This window comes from Chiloscyllium plagiosum, unplaced genomic scaffold (assembly GCF_037043375.1).
Source record: "Chiloscyllium plagiosum isolate Xiang-an unplaced genomic scaffold, Cpla_swu_hap1 HiC_scaffold_51, whole genome shotgun sequence".
NCBI classification, from domain to species: domain Eukaryota; kingdom Metazoa; phylum Chordata; class Chondrichthyes; order Orectolobiformes; family Hemiscylliidae; genus Chiloscyllium; species Chiloscyllium plagiosum.
The window spans coordinates 9,931,867-9,959,259 of NW_028270189.1; the positions used below are offsets into that span (position 1 = coordinate 9,931,867).

The 27,393-nt window shown below is 43.6% G+C and overlaps 3 non-coding genes across 3 annotated transcripts; all 3 read right to left on the minus strand.

Annotated features, from left to right (window-relative positions):
• Positions 1–4,107: 4,107 nt before the first annotated feature.
• trnas-aga (transfer RNA serine (anticodon AGA)) lies at positions 4,108–4,189 on the minus strand. The gene has a single exon. It is a non-coding gene; the product is annotated as a tRNA-Ser (tRNA).
• A 1,440-nt stretch (positions 4,190–5,629) lies between these two features.
• On the minus strand, positions 5,630–5,702 carry trnar-ucg (transfer RNA arginine (anticodon UCG)). The gene has a single exon. It is a non-coding gene; the product is annotated as a tRNA-Arg (tRNA).
• Positions 5,703–9,782: 4,080 nt separating this feature from the next.
• On the minus strand, positions 9,783–9,855 carry trnar-ucg (transfer RNA arginine (anticodon UCG)). The gene has a single exon. It is a non-coding gene; the product is annotated as a tRNA-Arg (tRNA).
• Positions 9,856–27,393: the final 17,538 nt, after the last annotated feature.

Here is a 27,393-nt window from a genome sequence, read left to right on the forward strand (position 1 = left end):
GTCCCTGACATGCCCTGTGACACTGCACTTATTCTGTGTTTCCTGAGGGTTCAGCACATGCTTCCACGATCGTATTATGGGCAGTAATCTGCATTTTCGCTTCAATAACGGGTGTGTGAAGCGGAGGTCCACCATTCTCGATTCTATTTTTCTCTTCTTATGCGCAACTGCAATACAGTAAAGGATTAATTAATATTGTAAGATGATATACAGAGGCCTGTGAAATACCGAAGTTTTAATGACATTTATGCAATGGTTAGCGATTACCTTGATTCAGGAAATAAGGATGTAAAGTCTGTTTGGCTGGAGTTGAGGAACAGTGAGGAATGAACTCACAAGCATGTGTAGTTTACAAGCCCACTTGCAGAAACCACAAAGCGAAATAAATCGTACAAGGAAAAAATATTGTGTGTGAGTAACAAAAATGGCAATAGTCATGCGTGATGTTAACTTGCCATCTAAAACTCTCGGTTCCATTATAAAAACGTTTGGAGAACCATAATCAAAAAAATCCCACATGTCCCATAAAACATCACGAGGGATATCTTGGTAATTGATTACTCTACTGGTGACTTAATTTTCCTATTTTCTTGGAAACCATCTCTTTAATTTTCTGCACATCGTTTGCGTTTCTATCGATTTTAATAGTAGCGTGTCTTTTGATTCTTCCCAACAAAGTATATGATCTCGCATTCCCGACATGAAACTGCATCTGCCAAGAATACTCCAATTGTTGGCGGGAATCCTGAGGAACAGAATGTACATGTATTTGGAAAGACAAGGACTGATTCGGGACAGTTAACATGGCTTTGTGCGTGGGAAATCATGTCTCACAAATTTGATTGAGTTTTTTGAAGAAGTAACAAAGAGGATTGATGAGGGCAGAGCAGTAAATGTGATCTATATGGACTTCAGTAAGGCGTTCAACAATGTTCCCCATGGGAGACTGATTGGCAAGGTTAGATCTCATGTAACACCAGTGGACCTAACACCGACCCTTGTGGTACGCCGCCAGTACCTGGACACCAAGAAGAACATATTCCATTAACTACAACACTGTTTTCTATTGGCAAGCCAATTACTGATCAAAGCTCTCTCCCACAATTCCAGTCCACCGCATTTTGTATAATAGCCTATTGTGGGGAAACGTATCGAACAACTTTCTGAAACCCATATACATCACATCAACCGGTTTACTGTCATCTCCCTGTTTGGTCACTTTGTCAAAAAAATCAATACGATTCGTTAGGCAAGGCATACCCATCACAAAACCGTGCTGACTGTCCCTGATCAGATTATTCTTTTCTAGATGGTCCTAAATCCTATCTATAATAACCTTTTCCAACACGTTACCAACAACTGCAGTGAGACTCACTGGTCTGTAATTAACAGGGTTGTCTCTACGACACTTTTTGAACACGGGAACAACGTATGCTATGCTCCATTCCACAGGAACTATTCCTGTAGACAACGTTGATTTGACGATCGACGCCAAAGGCTCATCAATCTCTTCCCTTCCTTCCCAGAGGATACGAGGACAGATCCCATCCAGACCAGGGGACTTGTCTGTTGTCAAACTCTGCAGTATTTCTATCACCTAATCCTTGTGAACCTCAATCTCTCGTACTCTGGACGCAAGTATCTCAGTATCTTCCTCGCCAACATTTTAATTTTCTATAGCGAACACTGTCGAAAAATATTTATTTAGCGCTTCCCCAATCTCCTCTGACTCCACACACAACTTCCCATTATTATCCTTGATTGTCCCAAATTTAACTCTCGTCATTCTTTTAATCCTGACATACCTATGGAAAACCTTAGGGTTAACCCTGATCCTATCTGCCATCAACTTCTCATGTCTCCTCCTGGCTCTTCTCAGCTCTCTGTTTAGATCTTTCCTGATATCGTTGGAAACCTCGAGAGCTCTAACTGAGTTTTCACATTTTGTCCTAACATAAGACTTCTTGTTCTTCTTGACCAGGGATTCCACTTCCTTAGTAAACCACGGCTCACGCGTTCTATATCTTCCTCCCTGCCTGACAGGTACATACTTATCTTGGACACACAGGAGCTTTTCCTTGAATAAGCTCCACATTTTAATGTGCTCACCCCCTGCAGTTTCCTACCCCATTCTACGCTTCCTAAATCTTACCTAATCTTCCTAAATCTTGGGACTTGTGCCTCACAACACACTTCACATTCAACAACCAGATATACGAACAAATCAACGGAACACCCATGGGCTCACCGATCTCGGGACTCATAGCAGAAGCAGTAAAGCAAAGGTCAGAGCAGTCTTACCGCAAATTCAACCCAAACACTGGTTCAGATACGTGGATGACACCTTTGTAATCATTAAAAACACGGAAATAGAGAAAACACACAGGATCATCAACTCCACACTCACAGGAATCCGATTCACCAGAGAGGAAGAATAGGGCAACCAACTCCCATTCCTAATCGTGATGGTACAGAGAACAACTAACGGAGAATTCACCACAAAGGTACAGAAGAAAGCCACACACACAGACCAAGTCCTGAATTATGAGAGCAACCACCCCAACATACACAAACGAAGTTGCATCAAGACACTATTCAAAAGGGGCACAACACACTGCAGCACACCAGAACTGCAAAAAGAGGAAGAGGAACACCTATACAAGGTATTCGCCAAAAACGGAAACCCGTGCAATTTCATCAACAGATGCCGAAGGGATAGACCACGGAATGAGGACATGCCACAACCCAAAGGACTAGCCACACTACCACACATCAAGAACATCTCCGAACTGACAGCCAGAATACTGCGACCACTAGGACTCTTAACAGCACACAAACCAACAGCCACACTCAGACAACAGCTTACCAGAACTATGGAACCGATACCCAACATGAGAAAAACTAATGTAGTATACAAAATCCCATGCAAGGACTGCACAAAACACTATATAGGACAAACAGGAAGACAGCTAACGATCCGCATCCAGGAACACCAACTAGCCACGAAATGAAGCGACCAACTATGCGTAATCGCCACACACACAGACGACAAGCAACATGAATTCGAGTGGGACAACACTACTATTATAGGGCAAGCCAAACAAAGAACAGCCAGGGAATTCCCAGAAGCATGGCAGTCATCCACAAACTCCATCAACAACCACATCGACTTGGACCCAATATACCAGCCACTGCAGCGGAGAGCTGAAACTGTCAACAGGAAGCGGCAAGGACAGGCCACTATAAATGACGCAGGAAACAACACAGAAGCGCTTCACAGGAGGCTCCCAAGCACTGAGGATGCCACCGAGACAGGGGACATTTCCAACAAAACCTTCCAGCTCGGCGAACAGAAACACATCATTGTCTTGAGTGTTCCAGAGTTTTTCATTGTCCCAGAGTCCAGATGAAGTTTGCATTCCTCACGTACGTGAGAGAGAATGATTTCAATGTCTCAAATCAGTTCCTGTCCCGAGAACATCAGAGTCAATGTCCCGTCCTCTACTCGGTCCGACAGTTCACACTTCTTCATTCTCCTCTGATTCCATTTCCCAAAGAGTTTCTCAAGATTTACAAAGCTGGAGCCTAAATTATATGGTTTGCTTCCTAAACATTTTTTCAACTGCCAACTGACAATATTTTCACAGTATCTCTTCACAATCCTCTGGCTTGCACCATGTCCAGGGATGAGAAGTCCCGTTTGGTGGAGAGATTCCCGAGGCTGATGAGTTTCACTTTGGAACAAAGATGGTTAAGTGGCGACTTCCTGCGGTTGTTTCTAATGATGGGAGAGGGAGCGGTGGGGAATGAGCACTTTGACGAGCAGGAGGAAGTGTTGCCACTGACCCGAGTCAGAGAACAGTGGACAGGGATGAAAGGAATCTAATGAAAAGCAGCACTTCTGCTCAGGATGTTCAATAACAGCTGCAGAAACCCGATGTGTCGAGCAGTGTATCTGGAAAGAGAAACAGAGATAATGTTTTAAATATGGAACATTTCTGATGTAGAACTCGAGTTTCCCAAGTCTAATCAAATTACCAGCCTGGTTCACAAAATAGTTTTTCTGAACTTTGAGCGAAAATTGTACCAGCAGGAAAGCATTCATAACGTAGTCAGCAGGATTCGAACCTACGTGGGGAAACCCCAATGGATTTCTAATCCATCGCCTTAACCACTCGGCCATGACTACAGATGGCTCAGGTGCGTTGAGCATTGACCAAATCAGCCGTGATCTCATTGAAAGCTACCGTTGATTTGATGAGCGAAATGCTCCCATCTCCTTTCATACCTTTGCTGTCATTTGTAAGCTGCGAGACACCAATGTAAAAGAAGAAAAGCACAAAGGTAGGAAAAGATATTTGCAGGCAAACTGAGTCAAAATTATTTATTGAAAGGAAAATCACACTTGGCAATTTGCCATATCTCTTTGCGAACATGACCAGCAGAAGTAAGCAAGGGAGCTATTGATCTGAGTATTCTCGGACCTGAAGCAAACAAAGTTTAGTAACATATTCATTTATTTTTCTGGCGAACGAAATGATCTTTCCTGATGGTTACAATGAAAGAGATGGTTCCCAATAAAAGACAGAGATTAATTCGCATGTAGATATATTTCAATGTGACACGATTCATTTTCAGTCCCTAATTACCCCAGAGATGGAGGAGGTGAGTTACTTTTCTTCACTCTTCAACTCCTCAGCACGGAGGTACAAACATGAAACCGCTAGAGATGGACTTCTTGAATTGGAACCAGAGACACTGAAGAAACTAGGCAAAAGTGAGGACTGCAGATGCTGGAAACCTGACTTTAGATCAGAGTGATGCCTGGAAAAGCACAGCAGGTCAGGCTGCATCCGAGGAGCAGGAGAGTCGACGTTTCTGTTGCCAGTCATGCTTCGCTGCACAAACAATTTTCGTTTTTGGCTCAGATTTCCAGCACCTGCAGCTATTTGTTTTATGTTAACCTTCATAATGTTTTGCACAAAACCAATGACCTGCCAGCATCGGAAAATCGGCAGAAGTACTGGTACACCGATATGTTTGCTGAACAATACAACCATTCCATGAGCGGGAATACGATCCGGGCCACGGTGCTGAGAGTACCGAATCCTCACAAGTAAATAACAAGACAAGGCGATAGATACTATCGTATTTGGTGTAAATAAAACACCCTGTCTGAACATTTTCGTTGCAGATTTTTGTTCAAATTGTCTTCGAAGATTTACAAAGTGGGAAAAGGCCATTCCGCCCGTGTGCATTGCGGCTAATCAGAGAGCCATGTATTCCAGTCGCAGTTTCGAACTTTGGCCCAAAGCCTCGTGTGTTCTAATGTTTCCAGGTCAAATGTCAATGAGGTTATCCTATGTTCTTACATTGCACAATAATGGGACAGAAGTATAACGAATTGTAACTCTTTTGAGGAACTCATGCTCATTTTCACCCACAGAGGGAGACACACCAGAAGATCCCGCCAAACTGACGGAGGTGTCCGTTGTGGAGAGCTGGAATTTGAAATGGACAATAGGACAAATGCAAGCTTTACATGCGGAAGCACAGAGGAGATGTCCCGAGAGAACTTTACAGGGGAGCGTCAACGTATACCACGGTTAAAGCGAAACATCCCCCCCCTCGAGCCAGGTAGGACTCGAACCTACAATCTTCTAATCCGAAGTTAGACGCGTTGTCCATTACGCCACTGGCCCAAGAGACAAAGCTGCACTTGGCAGAATGTCGATATGTAATGCCATGGACTTTCACGGAATCAGAATTAAAAAGGTGAACAAGCACCGAAGATAATCACCAACATTGCTTCACTTCGAAGTTTCCAATTTCTGAAGCAGTGCCTTTCACTGGCAAAGGAGAGACATTTGTCCTCAGCTGCCTGCTTCAGGGTCGCCTCCTTCTCTGCTGGAAGTTTCCATCGTTTTATTCACAGTCACGACGCGATTTCATGATCCACTCCAGTGAAAAAGTGTCATGGTGTCGTCCAAACAAGACCCTGCAGAAACTCGGCGAGAAACCTCTGGTCATTTCGAGCTCAGGATGCGGAATTAGACGAGATGCGTGACACCTTTTATTGGCGCTGCCACTTCACTGAAATTAGCGGCTCAAAACGAGCCGTTGTAAGCATCAGCTTGATTTGTACCTTCCTGCAGTGCATTTGCTAAACAAAATCAGATCGCTCCCATCCGGCCCAGCTGACTTATCTATTTTCACACTCTGCAGTATTTCTAATATCTCTTTCTTGTGAACCTCAATCTCTTCTCGTCTAGACGCAAGTAGCTCTGTATCTTCCTCGCCAACATTTTCATTTTCTATAGCGAACACTGTCGAAAAATATTTATTTAGTGCTTCCCCTATCTCCTCTGACTCCACACACAACTTCCCACTATTATCCTTGATTGTCACAAATTTAACTCTCGTCATTCTTTTATTCCTGACATACCTATGGAAAGCCTTAGGGTTAACCCTGATCCTATCTGCCAACAACTTCTCATGTCTCCTCCTGGCTCTTCTCAGCTCTCTTTTTAGGACTCTCCTGATATCGTCGGAACCCTCGAGCGCTCTAACTGAGTTTTCACATTTTGTCCTAACATAAGACTTATTGTTCTTCTTGACCAGGGATTTCACTTCCTTAGTAAACCACGGCTCACGCGTTCTATATCTTCCTCCCTGCCTGACAGGTACATACTTATCTAGGACACACAGGAGCTTTTCCTTGAATAAGCTCCAGATTTTAATGTGCTCACTCCCTGCAGTTTCCTACCCCATTCTACGCTTCCTCAATCTTACCTCATTGCATCGTAATTTCCCTTCCACCAGCTGAAACTCTTGCTCCGTGGAGTACACCTATCCCTTTCAATCACGAAAGTAAACCTGAGAGAATTGGGATCGCTGTCTCCAAAGTGCTCACCTACTTCCGAATCTAAAACCTGGCCAGGCTCGTTACCCAGTACTAAATCGAAAGTGGCTTCGTCCCTTGAAGGCATGTGTACGTACTGTGTCAGGAAGCCCTCCTGCACACACTGGGCAAAAAATGACTCATCTATAGTACTCGTACTGTTGTGATCCCAGTAAATATTTGGATATTGTCTTGAGAGTTCCAGAGTTTTTCATTGTCCCAGAGTCCAGATGAAGTTTGCATTCCTCACGTACGTGAGCGAGAATGATTTCAATGTCTCAGATCAGTTCCTGTCCCGAGAACATCAGAGTCAATGTCCCGTCCTCTACTCGGTCCGACAGTTCACACTTCTTCGTTCTCCTCTGATTCCATTTCCCAAAGAGTTTCTCAAGATTTACAAAGCTGGAGCCTAAATTATATGGTTTGCTTCCTAAACATTTTTTCAACTGCCAACTGACAATATTTTCACAGTATCTCTTCACAATCCTCTGGCTTGCACCATGTCCAGGGATGAGAAGTCCCGTTTGGTGGAGAGATTCCCGAGGTTGATGAGTTTCACTTTGGAACAAAGATGGTTAAGTGGCGATTTCCTGCGGTTGTTTCTAATGATGGGAGAGGGAGCGGTGGGGAATGAGCACTTTGACGAGCAGGAGGAAGTGTTGCCACTGACCCGAGTCAGAGAACAGTGGACAGGGATGAAAGGAATCTAATGAAAAGCAGCACTTCTGCTCAGGATGTTCAATAACAGCTGCAGAAACCCGATGTGTCGAGCAGTGTATCTGGAAAGAGAAACAGAGATAATGTTTTAAATATGGAACATTTCTGATGTAGAACTCGAGTTTCCCATGTCTAATCAAATTACCGGCCTGGTTCACAGAATAGTTTTTCTGAACTTTGAGCGAAAATTGTACCAGCAGGAAAGCATTCATAACGTAGTCAGCAGGATTCGTACCGACCTGGGGAAACCCCAATGGATTTCTAATCCATCGCCTTAACCACTCGGCCATGACTACAGACAGCTCAGGTGCGTTGAGCATTGACCAAATCAGCCGTGATCTCATTGAAAGCTACCGTTGACTTGATGAGCGAAATGCTCCCATCTCCTTTCATACCTTTGCTGTCATTTGTAAGCTGCGAGACACCAATGTAAAAGAAGAAAAGCACAAAGGTAGGAAAAGATATTTGCAGGCAAACTGAGTCAAAATTATTTATTGAAAGGAAAATCACACTTGGCAATTTGCCATATCTCTTTGCGAACATGACCAGCAGAAGTAAGCAAGGGAGCTATTGATCTGAGTATTCTCGGACCTGAAGCAAACAAAGGTTAGTGACATATTCATTTCTTTTTCATGCGAACGAAATGCTCTTTCCTGATGGTTACAATGAAAGAGATGGTTCCCAATAAAAGACAGAGATTAATTCGCATGTAGATATATTTCAATGTGACACGATTCATTTTCAGTCCCTAATTACCCCAGAGATGGAGGAGGTGAGTTACTTTTCTTCACTCTTCAACTCCTCAGCACGGAGGTACAAACATGAAACCGCTAGAGATGGACTTCTTGAATTGGGAACCAGAGACACTGAAGAAATTAGGCAAAAGTGAGGACTGCAGATGCTGGAAACCTGACTTTAGATCAGAGTGATGCTGGAAAAGCACAGCAGGTCAGGCTGCATCCGAGGAGCAGGAGAGTCGACGTTTCTGTTGCCAGTCATGCTCCGCTGCACAAACAATTTTCGTTTTTGGCTCAGATTTCCAGCACCTGCAGCTATTTGTTTTATGTTAACCTTCATAATGTTTTGGACAAAACCAATGACCTGCCAGCATCGGAAAATCGGCAGAAGTACTGGTACACCGATATGTTTGCTGAACAATACAACCATTCCATGATCTAAAACCTGGCCAGGCTCGTTACCCAGTACTAAATCGAAAGTGGCTTCGTCCCTTGAAGGCATGTGTCCGTACTGTGTCAGGAAGCCCTCCTGCACACACTGGGCAAAAAATGACTCATCTATAGTACTCGTACTGTAGTGATCCCAGTAAATATTTGGATATTGTTTGAGTGTTCCAGAGTTTTACATTGTCCCAGAGTCCAGATGAAGTTTGCATTCCTCACGTACGTGAGCGAGAATGATTTCAATGTCTCAGATCAGTTCCTGTCCCGAGAACATCAGAGTCAATGTCCCGTCCTCTACTCGGTCCGACAGTTCACACTTTTTCATTCTCCTCTGATTCCATTTCCCAAAGAGTTTCTCAAGATTTACAAAGCTGGAGCCTAAATTATATGGTTTGCTTCCTAAACATTTTTTCAACTGCCAACTGACAATATTTTCACAGTATCTCTGTGCTGAGAGTACCGAATCCTCACAAGTAAATAACAAGACAAGGCGATAGATACTATCGTATTTGGTGTAAATAAAACACCCTGTCTGAACATTTTCGTTGCAGATTTTTTTCAAATTGTCTTCGAAGATTTACAAAGTGGGAAAAGGCCATTCCGCCCGTGTGCATTGCGGCTAATCAGAGAGCCATGTATTCCAGTCGCAGTTTCGAACTTTGGCCCAAAGCCTCGTGTGTTCTAATGTTTCCAGGTCAAATGTCAATGAGGTTATCCTATGTTCTTACATTGCACAATAATGGGACAGAAGTATAACGAATTGTAACTCTTTTGAGGAACTCATGCTCATTTTCACCCACAGAGGGAGACACACCAGAAGATCCCGCCAAACTGACGGAGGTGTCCGTTGTGGAGAGCTGGAATTTGAAATGGACAATAGGACAAATGCAAGCTTTACATGCGGAAGCACAGAGGAGATGTCCCGAGAGAACTTTACAGGGGAGCGTCAACGTATACCACGGTTAAAGCAAAACATCCCCCCTCGAGCCAGGTAGGACTCGAACCTACAATCTTCTGATCCGAAGTCAGACGCGTTATCCATTACGCCACTGGCCCAAGAGACAAAGCTGCACTTGGCAGAATGTCGATATGTAATGCCATGGACTTTCACGGAATCAGAATTAAAAAGGTGAACAAGCACCGAAGATAATCACCAACATTGCTTCACTTCGAAGTTTCCAATTTGTGAAGCAGTGCTTTTCACTGGCAAAGGAGAAACATTTGTCCTCAGTTGCCCGCTTCAGGGTCGCGTCCTTCTCGGCTGGACGTTTCCATCGTTTTATTCATAGTCACGACGCGATTTCATGATCCACTCCAGTGAAAAAGTGTCATGGTGTCGTCCAAACAAGACCCTGCAGAAACTCAGCGAGAAACCTCTGGTCATTTCGAGCTCAGGATGTGGAATTAGACGAGATGCGTGACACCTTTTATTGGCGCCGCCACTTCACTGAAATTAGCGGCTCAAAACGAGCCGTTGTAAGCATCAGTTTGATTTGTACCCTCCTGCAGTGCATTTGCTAAACAAAATCAGATCGCTCCCATCCGGCCCAGCTGACTTATCTATTTTCACACTCTGCAGTATTTCTAATATCTCTTCCTTGTGAACCTCAATCTCTTCTCGTCTAGATGCAAGTAGCTCTGTATCTTCTTCGCCAACATTTTCATTTTCTATCGCGAACACTGTCGAAAAATATTTATTTAGTGCTTCCCCTATCTCCTCTGACTCCACACACAACTTCCCACTATTATCCTTGATTGTCACAAATTTAACTCTCGTCATTCTTTTATTCCTGACATACCTATGGAAAGCCTTAGGGTTAACCCTGATCCTATCTGCCAACAACTTCTCATGTCTCCTCCTGGCTCTTCTCAGCTCTCTTTTTCGGTCTCTCCTGATATCGTTGGAACCCTCTAGAGCTCTAACTGAGTTTTCACGTTTTGTCCTAACATAAGACTTCTTGTTCTTCTTGACCAGGGATTTCACTTCCTTAGTAAACCACGGCTCACGCGTTCTATATCTTCCTCCCTGCCTGACAGGTACATACTTATCTAGGAGACACAGGAGATTTTCCTTGAATAAGCTCCACATTTTAATGTGCTCACTCCCTGCTGTTTCCTACCCCATTCTACGCTTCCTAAATCTTACCTCATTGCATCGTTATTTCCCTTCCACCAGCTGAAACTCTTGCTCCGTGGAGTACACCTATCCCTTTCAATCACGAAAGTAAACCTGAGAGAATTGGGATCGCTGTCTCCAAAGTGCTCACCTACTTCCGAATCTAAAACCTGGCCAGGCTCGTTACCCAGTACTAAATCGAAAGTGGCTTCGTCCCTTGAAGGCATGTGTACGTACTGTGTCAGGAAGCCCTCCTGCACACACTGGGCAAAAAATGACTCATCTATAGTACTCGTACTGTAGTGATCCCAGTAAATATTTGGATATTGTCTTGAGTGTTCCAGAGTTTTTCATTGTCCCAGAGTCCAGATGAAGTTTGCATTCCTCACGTACGTGAGCGAGAATGATTTCAATGTCTCAGATCAGTTCCTGTCCCGAGAACATCAGAGTCAATGTCCCGTCCTCTACTCGGTCCGACAGTTCACACTTCTTCATTCTCCTCTGATTCCATTTCCCAAAGAGTTTCTCAAGATTTACAAAGCTGGAGCCTAAATTATATGGTTTGCTTCCTAAACATTTTGTCAACTGCCAACTGACAATATTTTCACAGTATCTCTTCACAATCCTCTGGCTTGCACCATGTCCAGGGATGAGAAGTCCCGTTTGGTGGCGAGTTTCCCGAGGCTGATGAGTTTCACTTTGGAACAAAGATGGTTAAGTGGCAATTTCCTGCGGTTGTTTCTAATGATGGGAGAGGGAGCGGTGGGGAATGAGCACTTTGACGAGCAGGAGGAAGTGTTGCCACTGACCCGAGTCAGAGAACAGTGGACAGGGATTAAAGGAATCTAATGAAAAGCAGCACTTCTGCTCAGGACGTTCAATAACAGCTGCAGAAACCCGATGTCTCGAGCAGTGTATCTGGAAAGAGAAACAGAGATAATGTTTTAAATATGGAACATTTCTGATGAAGAACTCGAGTTTCCCAAGTCTAATCAAATTACCGGCCTGGTTCACAAAATAGTTTTTCTGAACTTTGAGCGAAAATTGTACCAGCAGGAAAGCATTCATAACGTAGTCAGCACAATTTGAATATACGTGGGGAAACCCCAATGCATTTCTAATCCATCGCCTTAACCACTCGACCATGACTACAGACAGCTTAGGTGGGTTGAGCATTGACCAAATCAGCCGTAATCTCATTGAAAGCTGCCGTTGACTTGATGAGCTAAATTCTTCCATTCTCCTCTCCCACCTCTGCTGTGAATTGTAAGGTGCGAGACACCAACGTAAAGGAAGAAAAACACAAAGTTAGGAAAAGATATTTGCAGCCAAGCTGAGTCAAAATTATTGATTGAAAGGACAATCCCACTTTGGCAATTTGCTAGATCTCTTTGCAAACATGATCAGCAGAGCTGATCAAGAGAGGTATTGATCTGAGTGTTCTTGGACATGAAACAATCCAAGGTTAGTGACATATTCATTTCTTTTTCTGGCGAAGGAGCTGGTCTTTCCAGATGCTCACAATTTAAGAGATTTTTCCCAATAAAAGACGGCAACTAAGTCACATCGAACGCTGACACCATCGTGAGCGCTGCTGTTTCACAATGCCACAGAGTCAGGGTCAATTCCCGCCTCATGCAACTGAATGTGTGGAGTTTGCACATTCTCCCCGTGGCTGCGTGCACTTGCTCTGGTTTTCTCCCATAGTCGAAAAATGTACCGGTTAGGTGAAATGGCCGTGCTAAATTGACGGGGTGAATGGAGAGGAATGCATTTGGGCTGGGACGGTTCGGTGTGGAGTTGCTGGGCCGAAGGACCTGTTTCCATATTGTAAGTATTCTAATCTACGGTAATCAATGGCCAAGGTATGACGCACGTTGTTCGATGTTGCATATATGACTTTTCGATTGTTTTTCTTCAAAGTTTCTTTACAATTCAAACGGGAGTGGAAGATGGGAAATGAATGTCTCCCATAATTCTTGCCTTCTTTTAGCATTCACAGGTGGTATTTTTCTGTACGTTTTTTTTACACTGTGGTTACTGTTAGTGTTCTTGTAAGCTACACCGGTTGGTTGGTTTCCTCTTTCCTCAATGTTCCTCATCTCTACCCAAACACATTTTCCATCCTTATCTCCTGAATCAATGTAATCTCTAACCATTGCATAATTGCCACGGAAACTGGGCTTTTCACACGCCTGTGTATGTCATTTTCCAATATTAATTGATCGTTTACTGTGTTGCAATTGCGCATGTGAAGAAGAAAACAGAATAGAGACAGGTGGTCCTGGGTTTCAAAAGCACGTAATTGCAGCTAAAACGCAGATTACTGCACACAATGCAATCACGGAAGCATGCACCGAACCGTCAGGAAGCACACAATAAGTACAATGCTGGATGTCATGTCAGGAACAGGACCAGAAACACAACAGAAATACGTCTCTTGGGTACTATTTTGGACGTTTTTCTCAATCAGCTATCGTGTTTTACATATGTTCCATCGGGAGTTACCTCACGCAAGGAAGTAACCAGTGCTGCAGACGGTCATATAATCCGAGTCCCAAGTCCCGGAGTCAGAGACACTCAGTGCCCTGTGTGTACCTACAAGGAACAGCTGTACATGGGGTTTACAGGGTAACAGAACTGCATGAATGCAGCTCGATGGTCGTCTGTCTGCTTCTCCTCTATAGTTTTCTGTGCAGTCCCTGCATGCAATCTTGTCAACTACGTTTGTCCAGCACAAGAATGGCATTGGTCGCTTGTCTCTGAGAGAGGCTGTTGGTTTATGTGTTGTCATAATTCCGAGTGTAAGGAGGAATCTGGTTGTCAGTTCCCAGAAACTGACTTTAATAAATGGAAGCGTGCTTTTTAACTTGCCGCGTGACATATCCTCGTTGTGAAGTTCGTGCACTGCGAATCACGTTGCGGGACAATCCAATTTTGGCAAATAATTTGTGTGGCAGTCACGAGTTGCCACGACCAACTATCCCTAGTAGCAATACGGACAAATGGCAAGAACTGCAAATTCGATTAGAGCAGCACAAGGTTAATGTGACAGGGCAAACAGAAGGCAGCCAGAAGATTTCTGGGTGTAGGGCATTCACCCAAGGTACCTTTTCATATGAAAGTCTGTGCATCAGTAGAATCTGTAACCCAAGTAGTCTATGTTGGTTATTCATATTCCAGACAACTTGTGTTGTTCCCCGTTTACTCTGAAAGTGAATAGACATAGTTACTTCACCGTTATTTCGAAAGAAGATCCTGCATTGAATCTGTTCGCCGCTTTTTGATGCTGTGGCGAAAAGGTGGGCAATCGCGATGTGAAACGTTGCTATACCTTCATTTCCTTCATTACTGTCCTGGCGAAGGAGAAAGGTGATCACCGGGGCATTGATGGCCTAATTTAATCACGGATACAATTGGAAATGTTCACTTTTATTGGTTCATTGTTGTTCTGTTTTGTTTTATGATACTTGAGCACTTTCTGGGACTTGGCAATAAACTAAATCTCCAGTAGGTTTGGAATTGCCTCGCTGTTACTTGTGCGAGCGGTTCATGTCAGAGACGACTCACAGTGCATCACAGACAGCACTTAAGCTTCGGTGTGTCTGATCATGATACTGCCTTTTCAGTTCTGATTCTATTCCACGTTAAGAGCTGTCAGGTTTTGGATTCGCTGGAGAGGAAAGTGGGTAATGCGATATGTGAGGTATTTTTCTTTAGCCAAAATCTTTGATGGCGAACTTGGGAAAGTGTCAAGAAGAATGGTCATTGGCAGCAAATATCCGGAAAAGCTTTATCTCTGGATCGGTTGGGCCCATCCACCCTCCAAACAAAATAGCCAAACTCGCTGACTGAGTAACAAACATCATGCGTTTTTTTTTTGCAAATGGTGTATTCAAACCGTTGCCGGTGGCTGGAGCATCTGAGTTGTCGAACATGGAAACAAATCCCGCGATCCAACTTGCCCTTGCTAAATAGATAACTGAAAGTAATCCATACATATCTGCCAATATTTGTGCCTTATCTCTCCGAGGTCTTCCTGTCTATACACCCATTCAGATGCCTTTGAAATGTGAGTGCACCAGACTCTACCACTAAATGTGGCAATTCATTCCACACACAGAAAAGTGTTGTGTGAAAAACATGTGTCCCTCACTTCCCTTTTAAATTTTTCCTCTCTCACATTAAATGTTTGCTATGTAGATTTGAACTCGCGTGTCTTGTGAAAAAGTGCTCCCTGACTATTTACTTTGTCTGTCTTCCTCATGATTTTATAAGCTTCTGTGAGGCCATATCTAAGCCCTGAAGCTCCTGAGAATCTGACGAAGCCTATTCAGTTTCGTTCTCACGTCCAAGCAGTGCAAACCTTGCAAATCCTTGTAAAGGTTTTCTAAACGTACACTTGAAAGAAGTGTGTCCAGCTGCAGCACTTGCTTGACCGCGTGGTCACTCTGGAGCTGCGGGTGGACTCACTGTGGAGCATCAGCAATTCTGGAGAGTTATGTTGCCTCCCAGGTGCTCAGGCCAGGGATGTCGCCCATCGGATAAAGATCATTCGAAAAGGCGATCGTGAACAGCCAGTTGTCTTGGTGCATACAGGCACGAGATGAGGACCTGCAGGGAGAATTCAGGGAGCCAGGAGAGAAATTAAAAAGGAGGACCTCAAATGTAGTAATCTCGGGATTACTGCCGGTGCCATGTGACTACCAGCGTAGAAATGAATAAAAAATGGCACGATGAACACGTGACTTGAGGAATGGTGCTGCAGGGCGGGTTTCAGATTTGTTGGACTGTGCGACCAGTTCTGGGCAATGTGGGACTATAAGAAAATTGACGATCTACATCTGAACCAGATGGGAACGAATGTCCTTTCGGGAGTTTTTGCTACTGCTGTTGGGGAGGTTTTATACGAATGTGGCAGGGCGCTGGGAACCACAAGATTAAACAAGTCGGCAGTGAGGTGGAAACTGGAAACGCTAAGAATCAGGAAGATAGCATTAGTAATGGGAAGAATAGACAGAGAGCAGATGAATGCAAAAGAACTGGTGGCCTGAAATGCCTATACTTTAATGCATGGAGTATAGACAGATGAACTTAGGGCATAGGTTGGTGCCTGGGAATATGACGTTATTGCGATCACAGAGATTTATTTGAAGGAAGGGCATGGTTGGCAACCAAATGTTCTAGGATAGAGTTGCTTCAGACGGGACAGGGAGGGAAAAAAGGGGACCAGAAAGCATTGCTGGTCAGGGATGATATCATGGCTGTGTGAAAGGAGGACACCATGTCGGGCTTGGGTCGTGAGTCACTATGGATGGAGCAGTGAAATAAGAAGGGTGAGGTTAGATTTTTGAGGCTGTATTACAGTGAGCGTGAGGTGTAAGAAAAAAATAGTTAAACAGACCATGGAAAGACGTAGAGGCAATAATTTAGTGTTGACTGAAGATTCCGTTTTCCCAACATTGACCGGGATACTCTTAGTGTCAGAGGTCTGGATGGTATACCATTTGTAAGAAGCCTCCAGGTGAGTTTTCTGGAGCGGTATATCAATAGTCCGACGTGGGAATAGGCCATATTGGAACTGATATTGGGGAATAAACCAGGGCTGGTGATAACAGTTGCCGTGGGTGATTTCTTTGGGAAGTGTCCAATATTCTGTAAGTTTTAGAATACTTATTGACAAAGATGAGAGTGGTCCTGAGGAAAGAGTTTCTAAACCAACAAATGAAAATCTCAGCAGGTCTGGTAGCATCGTGGCAATATAAATCGATTTAAGACTTCGAGACTAGTGACACTTCTTTTCCATATCTATCTCCACCTGCTTTCGCACACTTTTCCTTTTTATTGAATGTCTCCTGACTTCCAAATTTGTGTCAGCTTCTCTTTTATTACTTCCTCTCCAACCATTTTCCCAGTCTCCAATTTTGTATCCATCTTTCACATTGCCCAGGACATCGAACTGAACAAATAACTCTGTTTCTATTTCTTTAGATAGCAGATGGCCTGAGACTGGAAGGCAGTGTTGGTCCGAAAACTCATCCATGATTCACCCCGAGTCCACAGGGAGCAAGACGTTTACACGCAGCAGAATACGACACCACGTTCTCCAATCCCCTGATGCCAACTGAAAGCGGCCACTGCAGCTTCAATCAGGGCTTCCTGCCAAACCCTGGGACACAGTTCGTGGAAACTCTTCCCGTGGGAAAGGAACAAAACCTCCATTTTAAATTGGAAACGGCTTCAGGAGATTGGTAGGTTGTTCCTGTTCTTTGAACGTCTGATAAACAAAACTGCTGTCTTGAAAATAAGAAGTGGTACACGTTTTAGGCAGGAAGAACAAAGAAAATGATGATTGTGAGGACTCTGTCTTGTCAGTAGATGGGAAATTCCCAATACTGTAAACAGAAATGGTTGGTTTTCCTAAGGTAATTTTCCGACTGATTTACTGTCTGCCAGAGTGACTGGAAATCACTTCATATGAAAATATTCAGGTTGAATCTTAAATGCCGGGACAAGTGTTAAATAGATTGTAATGTTTTGACGAAGTAACAAAAGTGAAAGATGTGAATTATGTTATTTGTGATTGGGAGGAATGAGCTGGATCTTTGTAAATTGCTGTGCCAGGTGAATTATGCTCAGAATGAAATAGCAAACTAATTCATCGTGTGCCAAAGCTGGATATCTCAGTTCGGCGCAAAGTGAGTTGTTTAATCAGAAAGTCGTGCGTCCCAGCCCCATAATTGTCGTTTTCACTGTCTAAGAGAGTTCCAGCTCTTCGTTCCACGTGCAGAATTGCAAGCCAACGCTGGTGGAGCATTCTTGTTGTTTTCGTTGACACATATGTCCTCCTGCTTTGATCACATGTCGGTTTCAGAGTAAAAACTGACTGCACTTTACTGGAAGCGCCAGAGACAACTTTATCAGTGCAGCTGAAAATGTTATGAATGATGTCCATTTTACAACATGAGATTCCACTACATCCGTGCACCAACCAAAGTGTTCAAAGACACAGAACGCGAATGGCCATTTGTTAGTGGTCTGACAGAGACGGCTTAATGTCTCATGGGTCCTGAACAAAAATTAATTGATTCAGAATGTGCTGATGGAACGGAACGGAGCTCTCCCTGAACGTTTTGCAATTGTTCTTGTGTGCTCATGTAAGTTTATGTAATGAACAGTTTAGCGCCATTAAAGAGGGTGGGGGTGGGGAAGGATTCTGAGGTTTCAGTGGGGACACACGTGATCTGATCGAACGGGTAAGCCAAATATTCCCAGAACATGAGAGAGCTGATTGGTCCAGGATCACTCCCATCTTCTGTTTCAGAATCAACAAATGAAATTGCTGGAAAATCTCAGCAGGTCCGGTTGCATCTTGAAATTAAAAACCGAATGAGATTTCGGGACTGGTGACACTTCTTTTTCCATCTTCATGTCCCTCTGCCTTTCTACAAACTTCCTTTTTATTGAATATGTCCTGACTTCAAACTTTTTATTCAGCTTCACTTCTATTGCTTCCTCTCCAAACATTTTCCCAGTCTCTAAAATTGTATCATGCTTGTTCTATCTCTCACTTTGCCCAGGACTTCCAACTGAACAAATAACTCTGTTTCTATTTCCTTAGATACCAGATGGCCAGAGATTGGAAGACATAGGAGCGGTTAGCACTTTCAGAATATCGAGTCTGCTTCGCCATTCGATCTTGGCTAATATCGTTCTTAACCCCATTCTCCAGTCCTCTACCTGAACACTTACTCCCCAGTCTTAGGATCCAGTCTTTTTCCCAGAGTGGGTCCTAACCCGTCCCAAAACCCTCCATATGTGTTGGCAGCTGTTACACCGTGTCTACGTGTCATCAATCTCAGTTTCAGTGATTCTCAGCAAACACGAACTGTTCTGAGCAGCTCGATCGGGTCTCTGGCCCCACTGTGATCCTGCGGGGGAGCAGTAATCATCTTCATCTCCTACGGAAAGGATCGGCGCTTCAAAAAGAAAAAGGGCAGAAAGAAAGATATGCTTGTGTGTCAAGATATGTGGAGGTAATTGCTTTCTGACCTGGTCAGTAAACCTTACTCCGTATATCCCCGCAAATTCTCGCTGTCGTGGTGAAAGGGAATACAAGTCCAATTAATTGCCATTCACGCTTTTATTCGATATGTATTCTTCCTTGTTTTGAATATGCAGGGACGTTTCCAGCACTGATGGTCACCATTTCTAAGAGTGCATGCCGCGGGCCCTGATCTTTTCTGGAGAGTAGCAGTATCAGTTTGTGCGAAAGTGGCCCAGTACAAAGCTTCGAAGAAACATTGTTGTTCCCTCTTTCCGGACGACAGTCTTTCATATCATGATCGATGGGGTTTTATTGTATTCTCATCAGCAAACCTTGTTTTGAATTTACTCGCCCAATACTACTGTAGCGATGAAAATAATATAATTCCGAATACCTGCTGCGTGAAATTCATTTTCAAATTTCTATTCGCAGTGGTCCTTCATATGTGGCGATATCTATATCACTGCTGGCCATCCTGTTTAAGAGTGCCGTTACATATGTTCCTCTGTCTTGGCGCTGCAGGGAAAAGTGTCTGCGCCTTTTCAGCTAATATTTCCTGGATATTTCAATATGGTATTCTTTATTTTTCCCATCATGTCCTCTTTAAGGACACAGTTACTGGGCACTGATCCTTTTTGTAACAACAGTACCACATTTGCTTGACATGCGAAGGTGGCCTGGATCAGTAACAAGGAGAGCATTCATTTCCTTCTGTCACAGCGAACACTGGATTCATGATGTTAGTCTCTGTCAAATGCATCCGAAAATGTGTTCTGAAAGCTTCATTTAAACGCTGTCTGGCGTTTTTCAACGTGTGTCAACCAAAACCAGAAATCCTCAATCATAGTTTGGAGCAGTTCACATATTCGAGTTTCGAAGCAGCAGACACGGATACAGTTCATTCAGTCAACAACAGGAATGAAAAGATTTACAGGCACAGATGAACAATCGACTCTTGTTCTCATACTGGTAATAATATTACTGTGTGGCCTGAAGTCTAAGCCATGTTGTAACTGAAAATGAGGAAATCACATTCAGGCTGCCGAATGACACAATATGTATTGTGTTTTTTTGTTCTCACAGAGTTCCAGGAAAGTATGACAGCGAGGGAAAGGAATGCAAGTCAAGTGCAGCTCTGGTGAAACACCTCCTGTCTGATTCAGTCATCAACAAGAAACGTGAATGCGACTAAAGCGGGAAACTTTTTCACAACTCGAACAAAGAGCAATCACGAACAGTGACCACCTCTTTGACATCTCAGATCGCCTTTGACCTTCCCTGAATATGCATAGAAACTAATTTTTGTACACTTCAAAGTGAGAAGTGTTTGATTTACCGACAATAAGTGAGTCGCATGTCCTTGATTGCCACATAGGTTTCCAACTCAGCTTGTAGCCAGGTGGCAGTTGCTCATGGCTCTGCTGGATAATGCACTATTATGGAGAAAGAAAAGGAAAGTTGGAACTCTTATTGGCTCTGGGTTTCGAATAATCTTGCTACGTGCTCTGCCATTCTCGGATTCCAGTGCTAAACCAGTTTTTCAGTTCATCCGAGATGCAGGAGAGTCGGCATTTCTGGCAGGAGCAGAATTCATCATCTCCAGTAATCACTTTATCTGAGGAGAGAAAATGAACAAAGTTTCACACAGCGACTAATGGGAATTGCATTCCGTTTCAGCATGGTAGCAGGTATGGGCTAGCAAATTCAAAGCCAGATTTGCTGATGAGAACAACAACCACGACCGCTCAGAGAGAGCAATTCCTTCCCACCGCTTATTCTGCAGGACTGGTGCAGTTGCTGTGAGTATGCTGCAGGGTATCATCAGGTACATGCTCTTGGGTTTCCGGTTTTGGCCTGTGTGCTCGCGTGGCTGAGCAACCTGAGACTCTGATTTCAGATTCCACTTCTGAAGAGGGCTTGTGTTTGCATCCCTGCGCGGCCACGTGTGCTAATGGATTAAGCTGGCAACGTTTTGCAGGGATGAGTTTTGGTAAAGTTGAACAGAAAAAAAAGCAGTCATTTCTTCTAACCCGGCTGTGATGTGGCACAGCAGAAAACAACCAACATGTCAGTGTCCATGTTTTCCCCTTCTGCTGCAGTTGTCACGTTCCCCTCCAGCTCGAAAGGACACCAGCATAATATGCGACTCAAAAACAGGCTGCGCCAATCTTTCATATTCCAGACAATTTGCATTTTTCACCGTTTCTCTGAAAGTGAATGGAGATATTTATTTCCCTGTTGATGTGAAATTAGGTTCTACATTGAATCTGCTTGCAGTTTTCAGTTGTTGTTGCGAAAAGGACGGAAATTGCGATATAAAACTTGGTTACTTTTCCCTAATTTCCTTAATTTCTGTCCTGATGAGAGAGGCTGGTGATTGGTCCTCTCGATCCGGTGGAGACATCAGCCCAATTGTTAACCTGATCTCATCGAGACTGTAGTTTGTAATCTTCACTTTTCATGGTTCATTGTTAGTCAGTTCTGTTTCATGTTACTTGAGCACTTTCCTGGAAGTATTGGTGCACTAAGGCGCCAGTACGTTGAAAGCACCATTTGGAATTGCCTCGCTGCAATTTGTGTGAGCAGCTCATGACCCAGACGACTCGCTCTGCCTCACAGACAGCATTCATGAGTCCGTGTGTCTGAAAATAGGTTCTCTTTGCCAGTTCTGCTTCTGTTCATGAGTTGTCAGGTGTTTGGTTTCGCTGGAGAGCTGGGCGAGCAACATGAATTGTGAGGTATTTTCTGCAGCCAAAATCTCCCACTGAGAAGTTGGGAATGTGTCAAGAAGAATGGTCATTGGCAGCCAAAGACCAGAAAAAAATGATTCGTTGCTGGTTTTAACCGAAGCAGCCTGTGGGAGTTATCTCAAATGGGAGAGTACTCGCTTTGCATGCGAGAGATTGCGGGGTTGCTAGCTCCGTTCTCCATCCCCTTTTAGGGCGGTTCCGTGGCTCAGTGGTTAGCACTGCTGCCTCACAGCATCAGTGTTCCACTTTTGATTCCTGTGCGTAGTTTGCACATTCTCCCTGCCCCTGCGTGGGTTTCTTCCCACAATCCAAAGATGTGCAGGGCAGGTGAATTTTACATGCTAATTTTCCCATAATGATCAGTGCATTAGTTCGAGGGAAATTGGTCTGGGTGGGTTACTCTTTGGAGGGTCGGTGTGGCCTAGTTGCGCTGAAGGGCCGGTTTCCATACTGTAGGGAATCTAATCTAACCATCTTACAGAAAACTAGCCCAACGCACTGACCAAGTGATGAGTGCCTATTCAAACTGGTGTTCGCCACAGCAGCATCTCAGAGTGGCTGAGCCCGTAAACAAACGCTCTATTTGCCAAATTTTCACGTTTATTCTTTTTCAACTTTCCTGTCTGTATACAGATCCATATGCCTTTGAAATGTTGAGAGTATACCAGACTCCACCACTAAATCTGACAATTCATTCCAAACTCGCAAACCTTTCTGTGTGAAAAAAAACAATGTCCTTCAGATCCCTTTTAAATTTTACCACTCTCCCCTTAAAACAGTGTTCCCTTGCTTTGAACTTGCCTGCCATGGGAAGAAATATTCATTGACCATTTACTCTACCTCTCCTTCATATTGATATAAACCTCTGTAAGCCCATCCTTCAGCCCTCAAGCTCCATGGAAAATTTTCACATCCTATTCAGCTACAGTCCAAACACTGTAAGCCTTGCAACATCCTCATAAATATTATCGAACTTACGCCAAGTTGGCCATTGCAAGTGTGTGTGGGTAAGTGCCTGAAGTGAGGCGATGCTGAAACACTAATCATGAAAAACGTGGTTGCGGGGTTTGTGTGGCAGCGTAGCAGAGATGTCGAAGGAGCTGTCTTTAAACTATAACCTCGATCCAGTCATTGATTTGAATTCCCACCACGACCAGAACCACAGGTGAAGTCGGGAACTCTGTTTTTCATGAAAAACCTATAAACATTGAGATGTCAGGATTTGATCCCATATTCGGCTGTTTTTTCACAGGAACTTTCACTAACTAAGGCTGAGGGACTGCCCAAGCTCAACGATTCAAAACTATGCGTGCATTTACTTGACTATTCGAACACAGGAACTCGGACTCATTTTTTGTGTGTTTCACAGTTACTCGGTGTAAATTTAAAACAGCCTCTGGTTATGCAAAAGAGTTCAAAGCTGGATATTCTCCACTGAAAATGCACAGGAAGAGGCAATCTCTTATTACTTTTGTTGTAAACTGATAACTTAGACTGTTTAAACTGACAGAATAACGCAGATCCATCCATCCTCTTGGGCACCTTTAACCGCGTTAATATCAGCAAAGGTAAACTCACACTAAGAGGAATGGGCTCATTGCGGTGAATTGTTAAGGAGTGGTGTGTGAGTCAGAGTGAATAGTGGTCAGTAAATACTGACACTGACATTGAACGTTGCAACATCAGCTCCTCACTCACTTGCTGTCTCATGCCTCCCAGTCATCATTGCCTTTCACATTTTCCTCTCGTCCGTTCCACTTCTCAACTTATTCCCGACTGCTTGCAAGTGTTCCCTTAGAAACTGCAGCTTTAGGAAACGTATTACTGGGATAAAGTCATTGCTCAATGTGATGGGATGCACCGTCAATCCCTAATTACTCGAGAGATTGAGATTATGAGTTACTCTGCATAACCCTGGATGTCCTCAGTTGCGGGGTACAGGCATAATGCCATGAGGCAAGGGTTTCGACGTCGTGTCATTGAAGGAACAGCGAAATATTTTCAACTGGGAAACGCGAGAACCTTAGAGGGGTAACTGCGGTGATAGCTTTCGCTTGTATTTGCTGCCATTGTCCTTACAGATAGATGCTGATCGATCACTGAATTGTTCTGGCAGGATCCGTGTGTGTGTTCTGGGTGCAGCCAGGATTTAGTTTTCATTCGGATAATTCACAAGAAGAGAATTAAATCTACATCTCCTATCTGAGAATGAAAGCCTGTTCTGGGCAATGCAAAATCAGACTCGTATGCAAGGATGTCCATTGATTCTGAAGAAGCCTTTCGGACCTGTACAAACTCTCGTGCCTGCTCTTCACGTCATAATCGTCTTCGTCAGCAGTGTTTCTCTCTCCATGTTTCCAAGTCGGTTCATATTATCACCCTTGGTTTCAATGTGAAGAAAGCAATGATGTGATAATCTGATGTTGTTCAGGAGATATGCTGCAGCAAGTTAAGTAACGACTGATGCTAACACGAGCTCGTTTTGAGCTGCGCTGATGTGTTGGCAGCAAGAAAGACATCGTTCAACTCGCCTCATTCCGGCTGACGGGCTCGAAATGACCAGTGGTTTCTCGCTGAATTAGTTCAGGCTCTGGAAAGTAAAAAACTTCAAATATGAAAGTACAGCGAAAGGTAACGGTTCACAGAGTGGGGAATTCCAAGTGAAACAGTGACGGTGATTATGTTTGCTGATTTTTCACCTTGTGAATGCTGTTTCCCTGATGTGGACGTTTACATTCCCTATAGACAAACTGTCACAGCCAAACCTGTTCTTTGGATCAGTGACGGAATTGGTAACATGCCTGACGTCGAGTTAGGGAATTGTCGGTTCGCATTTAAAATCACGAGGATGCAGCGTGCTAGTCTCTTCCTGTTGTTTGTCAGGAAAGGAAGGGATTGGTTTTGTTGAATTTACAGTTTCTTTCGTCCACTTCAAATTCTAGCTCAGATCAACGTCTCTCATTGTCGGTAGAACTGGCTTTGGTTTAACCAAAAGCTGCCTTTTGGCGGTTGAACTTGCATGTTGGAGCGGACAGCTGAAGTGAAGCACAAGGAGCTGGTCAAATCCTGAGAACTCTGCCACTCTTGTGTGTCTCTTTCTGTTGAAGACACGACGTGGGTAATAACACAATGTGGCTATGTCAAACTTCAATCCCATTGTTGTGTCATCTAAGATCAAAGTGAGAACCTCACTGCCATTTGCACTGGAAACATCAGAACACATAAGGTTATGGACCAAAGCTGGAAACTGGGAATAGAGTAGATGAATGTCTTTAAACCAGACTGCACCATGGGCCAAATGGGATTTTCCATTCTGCAAAACGTGAAGACGAGTAGAAAACAATCTGCAGTGAAACTGATCAGAAATGAAAGGGAAAAGCCATTTCATTGAGAATAAGTGCAAGAGCGTCTGTCTTCATTCAGTGTAATCTCATAGGTAGGATTTGGAACTAGAACTGCCATGGCATTAGTTCTATTTTCGGACAGGGAATGAACGTTTTATTGTGCAAGTATATCGTGGTACCAGTATTTCTGACCACTGGTCCGAACCTGGTAATGCTTGGTTTTGTGCTAGGTTATCAAAAATCAAAAAGATGCAGGTTTTAGAAAGCTGAACTAAAAACTAGAATTGATAGAGAAACCCGCTACACCTGGCAACATCTGTGGAGAGAAGCAGATTTTTTTTTAGATGGACAGGAAACAAGTTAGTTATAGATTTCTAAATTATACTGTTGGGAAAATGATAATTTTACCTGTCGAATTAGTATATTTATCAAAATCACTCTTGAGCTTACAAACGTCAAATTTACAATCTTAAAAGGACTTAATCAGCTGTCATGCTACTTTCCTTTTCCTGAACTGGTGGAAGGCTGTGTTTTAATGGCTACATTTCCTTTTGCTTTCTGTTATTTAGCAGTCACGCCGAATGGAGAATTTTTTCTTTCAGTGTCTGTCTCAATATGTGTCTTTTTTTTCTATATTTGTCTCTGTATCCTCCTGGGCCTTTTTCACATTCTTCGATTCTCTGGCTGTCCATATCCCTCATTTCCCATTTCTGCTCTTGAAAATGCCTGACATTCAGAGACAGCTTGAGATTCGAACTGCTGAGAGGCTTTCTGACGCCTGGCTGAAGTCGGTCGAAGTAGTATCACATTCTCTGGATAATGCGCCTGTCACTGAGACCTGAGGCAAGGAGACATTTCTTCCTCAAAATCTAAAGACGCTTTCGATGTTAAAGTTGAATTCCTTATCCAACAGAAAAAGAAAGTAATTACATGATAGCTGAAGAAGAACAAGGATTCATTTACTGTTGGTGTACAACCAATGAATGGTGACAGCAGAGACTGAGGGTGATCATGTCGTGGTGTCAGTGCCATTACAACAACATTCCCCGGGAATGCTGCAGTGTCTCCTGCCTCACCACTTATTCCACAAAACTGGGAATGAAGGAATGAGAATAAGAGGATGAGAAGCAGAAGTGCTTGTGGAACTGCGGGAAGAATCTCCAGGTTAAAATAGTAGTTAAAAAGAGCAACATACACTACTGGATTTAAACCAGGAAAATGAAGCCAGAACTCGAAATCAGAATATATAGCAATTCAAACAGGACACTGAGTTTCTCGATCAGCAACACAATACTTGTGATAAATAACAAGCTTTCAATACAATGAGCAGGCACCAGTGTGATGGGAGGTGCTTTCACCAGCAAAGCCACGGAGCCAAGTTAAAAGGCAGATTTGTCGTCCATATGTGCAATGTCTGAACCACTTGATCACAGGAATTCGAAAACGTGTTTTCTGTATTAGCGTTGCTCAGTATGAATGGCAATCAAATTCTGCTTGTGCAAAAACAGACATTTCAATGCTGAGCATGCCCCACTGAAAAGGCACAGAAAAAGACAGCATCCTCTTGCATTGGCATCCAACAGATATTTTCATATTTTAAACCGACAGAATAAACAGGGTGTGCTCATCTCCTCTCGCGTCCCATTAACCACGTTAATACACACGCAGGGATTTTCAAACCAAGATGAACAGGCTCATTGTTGTGAATTGACAGCAGTGGTGTGTGAGTCATTGCGAACAGTGAGAAATAAATGCTGAACCAATAGCACTGAGCCTTGCACCATCAGCTCCACACTCACATCTTATGTCATGTCTCCTCGGCATCAGTGCATTTGACTTTAATTATTCTACCCTGCATCTCTCCTCAATTATTAGAACATGCAAGTATTAGAAATGCATTTCTGGGACACAGTTGTCTTTCAATGAGATAAGATTCACTGTCCATCCCTAATTATCCCAAAGATGTAGGGGACGAGTTACTTTCGTCAACTCCTCAAAGACGCCACTCCTGACGCCACTCTGTCAATGTAACTCACTGAGGGAAGAGCAAACTGACGCCACTCAGTCAGTGTTACTCATCCAGGGAAGGGCAGACTGACCCAACACTCTCAGTGTAACTCAGCAGACTGATCCCACACTGTCAATATAAGTCATTCTCTGAAGAGCAGTCTGACCCCACTCTATAAATGTAATTCCCTCAGGGAAGAGCAGACTGATCCCATTCTGTCTCTGGCACTCACCCAATGAATGAACACTAACCCCACTCTACCAATGTAACTCGCCAGGGAAGAGCAGACGGAAGCCAGACTGTCAACATAAATTATCGAGGGAAGAGAA